This window comes from Penaeus japonicus, unplaced genomic scaffold (genome assembly GCF_977035675.1).
Source record: "Penaeus japonicus unplaced genomic scaffold, GWHDUDI00000001_assembly GWHDUDI00000009, whole genome shotgun sequence".
NCBI lineage: Eukaryota > Metazoa > Arthropoda > Malacostraca > Decapoda > Penaeidae > Penaeus > Penaeus japonicus.
The window spans coordinates 22,444,561-22,452,060 of NW_028234411.1; the positions used below are offsets into that span (position 1 = coordinate 22,444,561).

Sequence of the window (7,500 nt, forward strand, 5' to 3'; positions counted from 1 at the left end):
TGGAAAAAGAGTTGTAATAAAACAGAGGAGAAAGAAATGAAAATAAAGGAAAGGGTGATGAAGTATTCCGGGAATGAAAGTGCTCGAATGTGATGATGGTGATGAGGATGATGATAATGATTATGATGAGGATGAAATAACAGATGCCTTGCTATATCGTCCTACAAAATCGTGTGTCTTTTATCTTTATTTATGCACTAACTTGCACCGTCAATATCTTAATATCTTAAAGTGCCACAAAGACAAAATCAGCGGCAGATTGAAAAGTTACAAATCAATCCCGGGGCGCATTGCAATAAATCATGGTGCGGGAGTTTATATTATCGAGTGACGTGGGCCAATTTGTGCAACGCCAGTGCTTGTTATGATGTTTATGACGTGTGCCCGTATGTGTGCGTGTGTGTTTGCGTTTGACAAGGGGATTATTTCGGTGGCTTTGTTCTTTCTTTGTTCTTGTTTTTTGTTTATTTTTTTTCGGTCGTGTTTTATGATAGATACGGGAAGGTATGTATATTTATATATAACGTTGAGTGTTATTTGCCGGTATGTGTGTGTGTGTAAATACATTCGAAAGCAGTATTTTTTAGATGATTCTTCGATCACAGCACACCCGCCACCATGTAAGTTGTAGTATCAACCATATTCACACTTCCTTGACCACTAAATAATGATATTACGTAAAAGGAATAAACATGAAGAATTGTATAGTATTGCTACATCCTTTATGGATGGCATTCTATCAGATATATTGCATGAGCGTAAAAACATATAGATAGGAGTTGCACGTCCCTCTCCCATCTCCCCTCCTCTCTCTCTCCTTCTATTTACATCTCTCTCTCTCCTCCTCTTTCTCCCTCACTTCTCCTCTTTCTCCTCTCCTTCTTGCACAAGCTTGCCCAACGACAAATCAAACCAACGAGAGAGATTGAGAATGACGATGATTAAAAGTGTATTTTTGCGCGGTCCACGTCACTTGCTTTTTCCCTCCGCGTTTTCAAGCCAGCTGTCGTAGGCAACCCCATTTCCCCAGTACATTTGCAATGGCAGTTGCAGTAATTTTCTCCCTCATACATATCCTGTCTGTTTTTTTCTCTTTTTTTTAACGGTACTCAAAAGTCCTTAGGAGTGTTATTTAAGGCAGGAGGGTTATTGCATTTAAAAAAACAAACATTTTTCAAACTTTTTTTTTCGTTTGGAGACTCGCGTATATATGTAAATTTACTTTATATTGAAATGAAAGAGATGATTTAAGCGGAAAAATATATGTTCGCTACTTGGTATACGAACGGTTTCAGAGAACGGTGGCTATATTTATATTAGTATTTTATTTCCAGTGTAAAGTGTCGTTACTTGTAATACCCAATATATGAATGGAAAAATGTACGCTGTTATTTTTAGGTGAAAAAGCAAGCATCAAGCGAGTACACGTGGACCTGTATCAACGATGACCCTATTTTACATGTGTTTTCTTCCTTTCTCTTGCTATTTCTTTCTTCCGCCCGCTTTCTCTCTCAGGGCTTGGATAATTTCCGCTTGCACCTGTGCGACATTCACACACACACACACACTCACTCACTCACACACTCACTCACTCACTCACTCACTCACTCACTCACTCACTCACTCACTCACTCACTCACTCACTCACTCACTCACTCACTCACTCACTCACACACACACACACACACACACACACACACACACACACACACACACACACACACACACACACACACACACACACACACTCCTTCATCCCGTCCTCGCTCTATTTCTCTCTTCTTTCTTTCTTTCTTTCGTACCCAGGCTATTCATGGTAATGTTTTTATTTATGATTTGCAACACTATTTCTTGCGTTGGTAGGGAGGGATGGGGGTTGAGAGAGAGAGAGAGAGAGAGAGAGAGAGAGAAAGAGAAAGAGAGAGAAGGGGGGGAGAAAGATAGGTAGAGAGGGAAAAAGGAAAAGAGGGAGGGGTTACTACGCCCACGTCACTACTGCATAATACAGTGTCAATCCCGATACCTTTCGGTGTCCGCACCTAAGAGTCTGCAAGAAACGACAAGGTTGTGGCTATTAATACATCAGTGAAGTTATGAATGAAAATATTTCCATCAGGCCCTGGAGATAATGAGGTTCGTGCGTTTTAGGGCTTTTTTCTGTGGTAGTTATTGTTAGTGCATTTAATGGCGCTTGTTTGTAAGGAGGTGGAGCTGGAGAGGCACCTTTGTCGTGACTTTTGCTGTGCAGTATTTGTAATTAACTTTCTAAGATTTTTAAAGGTTCGTTCTGTCTCTCTCTCTCTCTCTTTGCCTCCCTTCTCCCTCCCTTCCTCTCCTTCCTTCCCTCCCTCCCTAACTTCCTCTCTCCCTCCCTCCCTCCTTCCCTTCCTCTCTCCTTCCCTCCTTCCCTCCTTTCCTGGCCTTGATCCTACCCCTCATCTACCTCTCACGCATTCTTTTCCCTTTCCCTTTCTCTTCCACCTCCCCCTCCTCCCCTCCACCCCTCCTTCCCTTCCCACCTCCTTCCTCCCTCCCCTAGATTACTCGTGCCTATGTTGCTGGCTGGCCACATCTGGTTCTGGCCGTCGGTAATTTTTTTATCGATCGTAATATTTAGTTTACAGCCGCCCAATGGCCCTTAGCGAGATTCCGATACATTAACGGAACGGCGTTGAAAATATTCCTTTTTGTTGCTCTTTGATTTACGTCTATATTGTCCGTCTTGTTTTGTTGTTTTTTGTCGTTTTATCTGTTTGTATTATTTCATGTTTGTGTGTGTGTGTGTGTGTGTGTGTGTGTGTGTGTGTGTGTATGTATGTGTATGTTTGCGTGCGCGCTTGTGTGTGCACGTTTGTTTATTCGTATGGGTATAGCCTATGTATTTATTTATTCGATATCCTTACGTGAAATGTGTTACAATTTTGATATTCTATTATAAGATCATTATTATTATTATTATCATTATCATTATTATTATCTTCTAAAGGACACATTTCGTCTGTTCTCATTTATGAACCACTTTGCCGGAGGTGTCCTCTGGTGTAACACAGGGACATTAGGAAGATTAAAACATGACGGAAGTGTTTTGTCTTGGATTTTTCTCTCTCCCGTGGTCATGTTTTTTTCACTTTTGTTTTATCGTGTGTGTGTGTGTGTATGTGTATGTGTGTGTGTGTGTGTGTGTGTGTGTGTGTGTGTGTGTGTGTGTGTGTGTGTGTGTGTGTGTGTGTGTGTGTGTGTGTGTGTGTGTGCATGCGTGAATATAAGTGGAAATTAATGGCAAGTGAGAGAGAGAATGAAATTAAGGATGGTATTGTTAGTAGGAGTAAGGAAAATATTTCTTATTTGCGTTTGTATTTGTATTAGTAGGAACAGCACACCAGAAAGCTCGATTGGAAAGAAAAAAAAACATAACAAGTCTCCTTAGTAGAGCCCCTTCGTTCCCCCTTCCCCCACTCCTGCTCCTGTCCCTACCCCTACCCCTCCCCCTGTCCTTCCCCCTGCCCTTGCCCCAGTCCCTGTCCCTGCCCCTGCCCCTGCCCCTGCCCCTGCCCCTGCCCCTTCCTCTGCCCCTCCTACGTGCCCTTCTGTCAACACTAGGAAATCCGTCTAAGTAATTCTATCGCAGATTCTTCGACACTTCCCGCGGCTTCACGGGATCATTATCTGGCGAAGATAGAAGAATAGGGAAGTTTTTTTGTGTGTGGTGGGGGGGGGGGGTGGAGGAGGAAGGCTTTTGAGATTGTGTGAGTGTTTTTAGATTTATGGGCGTGCGTGGATTGATATGTATAGGCATGTATATTCAGATGCGCGGTCATAAGTTCACAATTGCACATGCATATTGCACAGACATGTGTGTGAGAACTAATACACACCTTGCACGCACAAACAAACACATAGATGAAAGAAAAATAGTTATCCTCTCATGCCTGTGGCAAGAGAGTGTGAGAGAAAGAGAGAGAGAGAAGGGAAGGGTGAGGCTGATATGTAAACTGGCATGAGCATCGACCTTACCACCAAGATAGTATTCATGCTTTTGCTCTCCTTCCTCACCTCGTCGACCAGTGGGTTGTGGATTCCTTTTAAGGATTTCGAGATTGCTCAAGATTTTCCCCGCATTTTCGTACGTATTTTTTTCTTGCAACTTTTTTCTTTCTTTCTTTTTTTTTTTTTTTTTCGTTAGTATAATAATCACTTGATTTTTTAGTAGCTTCTTCTGTCCTGTCGTTTTTGTTTCGTTATTTTTGTCTCTCTTTCTTTCTTCTTGTCCCTTTTTCTTCTTGATTCAGAGTTTTCTTCGGTCTCGACTACGTGATTTTCTCTTCTCCCCGAGTCTTCCTCCAGTGACTTCCTTCTTATCCTTCCTCCTCTCCTTCGCCACTTCCTTCTCCTTCGTTTCTGTTTCTTCTTACTCTTCGTCTCGACCATTCTTTTTTTTCGCCTCTTTTCTTTTCTTCCGATCCTAATCCTCAGCTCTCTCCTCGACCGTCCTCTTTAACTTCTCTAACTCCTTCTTCTCTTCCATTTATTCCTATTCTACCTTCTCATTATCATCACCCTTCATCGTCTTACTTGTTATTTCCATCTTCTCCTCCTCCTCCTTCGCTTTCTTCTTCTACTTTACCTTCTCCTTCTTTTTTTTCTCTCCTCCTCCTCCTCCTCCTCCTTCATCACCTATCCCTTCTCCTCCTCCTCCATCACCTATCCCTTCTCCTCCTCCTCCATCACCTATCCCTCCTCCTCCTCCATGACCTATCCCTCCTCCTCCTCCATCACCTATCCCTCCCACTCCCTCCTCTTCCTCCTCCTCCTCCTTTTCCTCCTCTATCACCTATCCCTCCCACTCCCTCCTCTTCCTCCTCCTCCTCCTCCTCCTCCTCTATCACCTATCCCTCCCACTCCCTCTTGCTCCTCCTCTTCCTCTCACTCCATGGCTATCTAGATGTGATGGTGCATTAAGGGCGGGGATATAAAGAGATAAGGTAGTTGCGTATGGGATGATAAATTTCGTTCTCGTTCTTTTATCGAAAGAGATCGGATATTTGATTAAAGGCAGGGGGGATGGGAGGGGGGTTGAGGTGGGTAATCGGATACGCGATTAGGGGAGGGTGACAGGGGAAAGAACGGTGATTTTGACGTATTTCCTCCCCTTTGATAAACAATCTGTGTGAATGATGATAGATGAGTTGATTTATATATATATATATATATATATATATATATATATATATATATATATATAATAACAACCCATGTACCCACAAAGGAGAAAAAAGTGTTCAATGATGGAAAGATTAGCGGCGAATGGATAGAAAATGGATCATCAAACCCGATAAAACCTGATAAAAAGATGAGGAAGTGCAAGTGTAAATCGAGCTGTCCACCTGAGTCTCGGCGGGATATTTTTCAGATCCAGGCAAGCCAGCTAAAATGCGTCAGAGTGGGCGTTCCCGGAGCCCTCTTGCCCCGCCCCTTTCCGCCCGCTTCCCCGCCCACATGACGAGTCTCGAGGGGAATTAGGGAAAAGTTCACCCTATATTTGTTCTTCTCTTTTTTCCTATTCCCTTCGAGAAATAGGTTTGGTAAGTTGGGCGGGCTAAGCTAACTTCATTACCGGAAGGTCTAGCCATAGACGATTACGGATAATCTTAGTTTCGTCGTCCGCGGACTCGCTCACTCGCTCTCGGGTTTTTGTTTCTGTTTCTCTCTCTTTCTCCTCTAGGTTTATCCCCCCTCTCTCTCTATCTCCATCTCTCTCAAGCTCTTTCTCTCTATCTTTCCCTCTCTATCTCGCTCTCTCCCTGCCTCACTCCTTCTCTGCCCCCTCTCTATCCCTCCATCCCTCCCTCACTCACTCCTTCCCCCGCTCTCTCTCTCTTCCTCCCTCCCTCTTCCCCTCACTCTCTCTCCCTCCCCCTCCCTCTCCCTATCCCTAACCCTATCCCTATCCCTATCCCTCCCTCCCTCCCTCCCTCCCTCCCTCCCTCCCTCCCTCCCTCCCTCCCTCCCTCCCTCACTCCCTCCCTCTTTTCCAAAAGCATAGTCGTTGCTAGACTGCGGAAGAGGTGAGCCTCTCTCTCTCTCCTCTCTTCTCCTCTCATTTCTCTCGTTCTCTCTCTCTCGAGTCCCATGGGATTCTGCGCAAAAGACTTCCGGGCGGGATTGGGGATTGGGCGCGCGGGCGGAGGCGGAGGCGAGGAGACGGGCGTGTGAAGGCGATGCAGAAACAGTTAAAGGGGTGTGCGAAGGGTTTAAAGGCTTGGGAGGGAAGCTAGATGTCAACAATGGACGGGATTAATTATCATGGTCTTTTGATAAAGTAATAGGGGTTAATGGAGGATAAACGGGAGAGAGAAAGAGAGAAAGAGTGAGGGTGTGGTTGGATGTAAGGATGTGTGTGTGTGATGGCGAGAGTAAGAGCGACAGGCAAAGGCGAGTGTAAGAGTGAGAGTGAGACAGATAGACAAACAGACAGACAGACAGAGAAATGGATGGTGATGCAAGGAGGGGTAAGGAGATGACTCTTAACTAAACAGCAAAGAGTAAAGGAGGTACTATTGGGCGGACAAGGGGGAGGGGGGGGGGGGAAATATTGGCTGTCGAGCCTCCCTTTTCGAGTCATAAGTAACGGCCAGTTTCTCACCGGACACAAAAGCTTAAGCTCCAAGCTGCTTCTGGCCTCCTTTCCCTCCTCCTCCCTCCTCCTCCCTCCTCCTTTCTTGTTCTTCGCCTGATCCTTTTCTTCGTCCTTCTTCCTCCTTCCTCCTCCTCCGCCCTCCCCTCTTTCGTCCCTTCCTCTCCCTTCTATCCCTTTCCCCTTCTCCTTCTCCTTCTCCTTCCCTCTTGCTCCTTCCATCCTCCTCCCTGTCCCTTCTTCCCATCCTTCCTCGCTCTTCCCTTTTTCTTTCCTATTCCCTGCCCCTCTTCCTCCCCTTCCTCATTCCCAGCACCCTTCTTTTTCTCTTACTTCCTCCTCCTTCCCCTCCCATCCCCAATTCCTTCTACTTTTTCCTCCTCCTTCCCCTCCTGATCCCTCCTCCTTCCCACGCCTCATTCCTCTTCCTTCCTCCATCCTCTCCTTCCCCCTTTCATACCCTTTCCTTCTTCCCCTTCTCCCCCATCCCCTCTTCTTTTCTTCCTTCCCCTTCTTCCCCCTCCTTCCTCTTCCTTCCCGCTTCCCCTCCATCCCTCCATCCCCTCCTTCTCCCCTCCCCCTCCTCCTCCCCTCCCCCTCCATCCTCGTGAACTTAACGAGTGACGATAAGCCCTCAATGCACGTCGGTAGCGTGGGCGGCAACATCGGCTCGTGAACTCGACACAAGCTGGTTGGATACCCCCCCCCCCCCACACACACACACACCCCGATTTCCGTATTAGCGAATCGGAGGTTGCACTATTGGGCGTTACGGAGTTGGTTGTAATGGCGTCGTGAAAATTGCTTGCGTGTGTGGGAATAGGGTTTGCAGGATGTTGATTAGTGTTGCTCTTTTGGCCCAGAAA

At 45.8% G+C, this 7,500-nt stretch overlaps 1 protein-coding gene across 6 annotated transcripts in view; it reads left to right on the plus strand.

Annotated features, from left to right (window-relative positions):
- Positions 1 to 7,500, plus strand: part of gukh (NHS actin remodeling regulator GUK-holder) — a 324,111-nt gene that overhangs the window by 71,440 nt on the left and 245,171 nt on the right. The window lies entirely within an intron of this gene.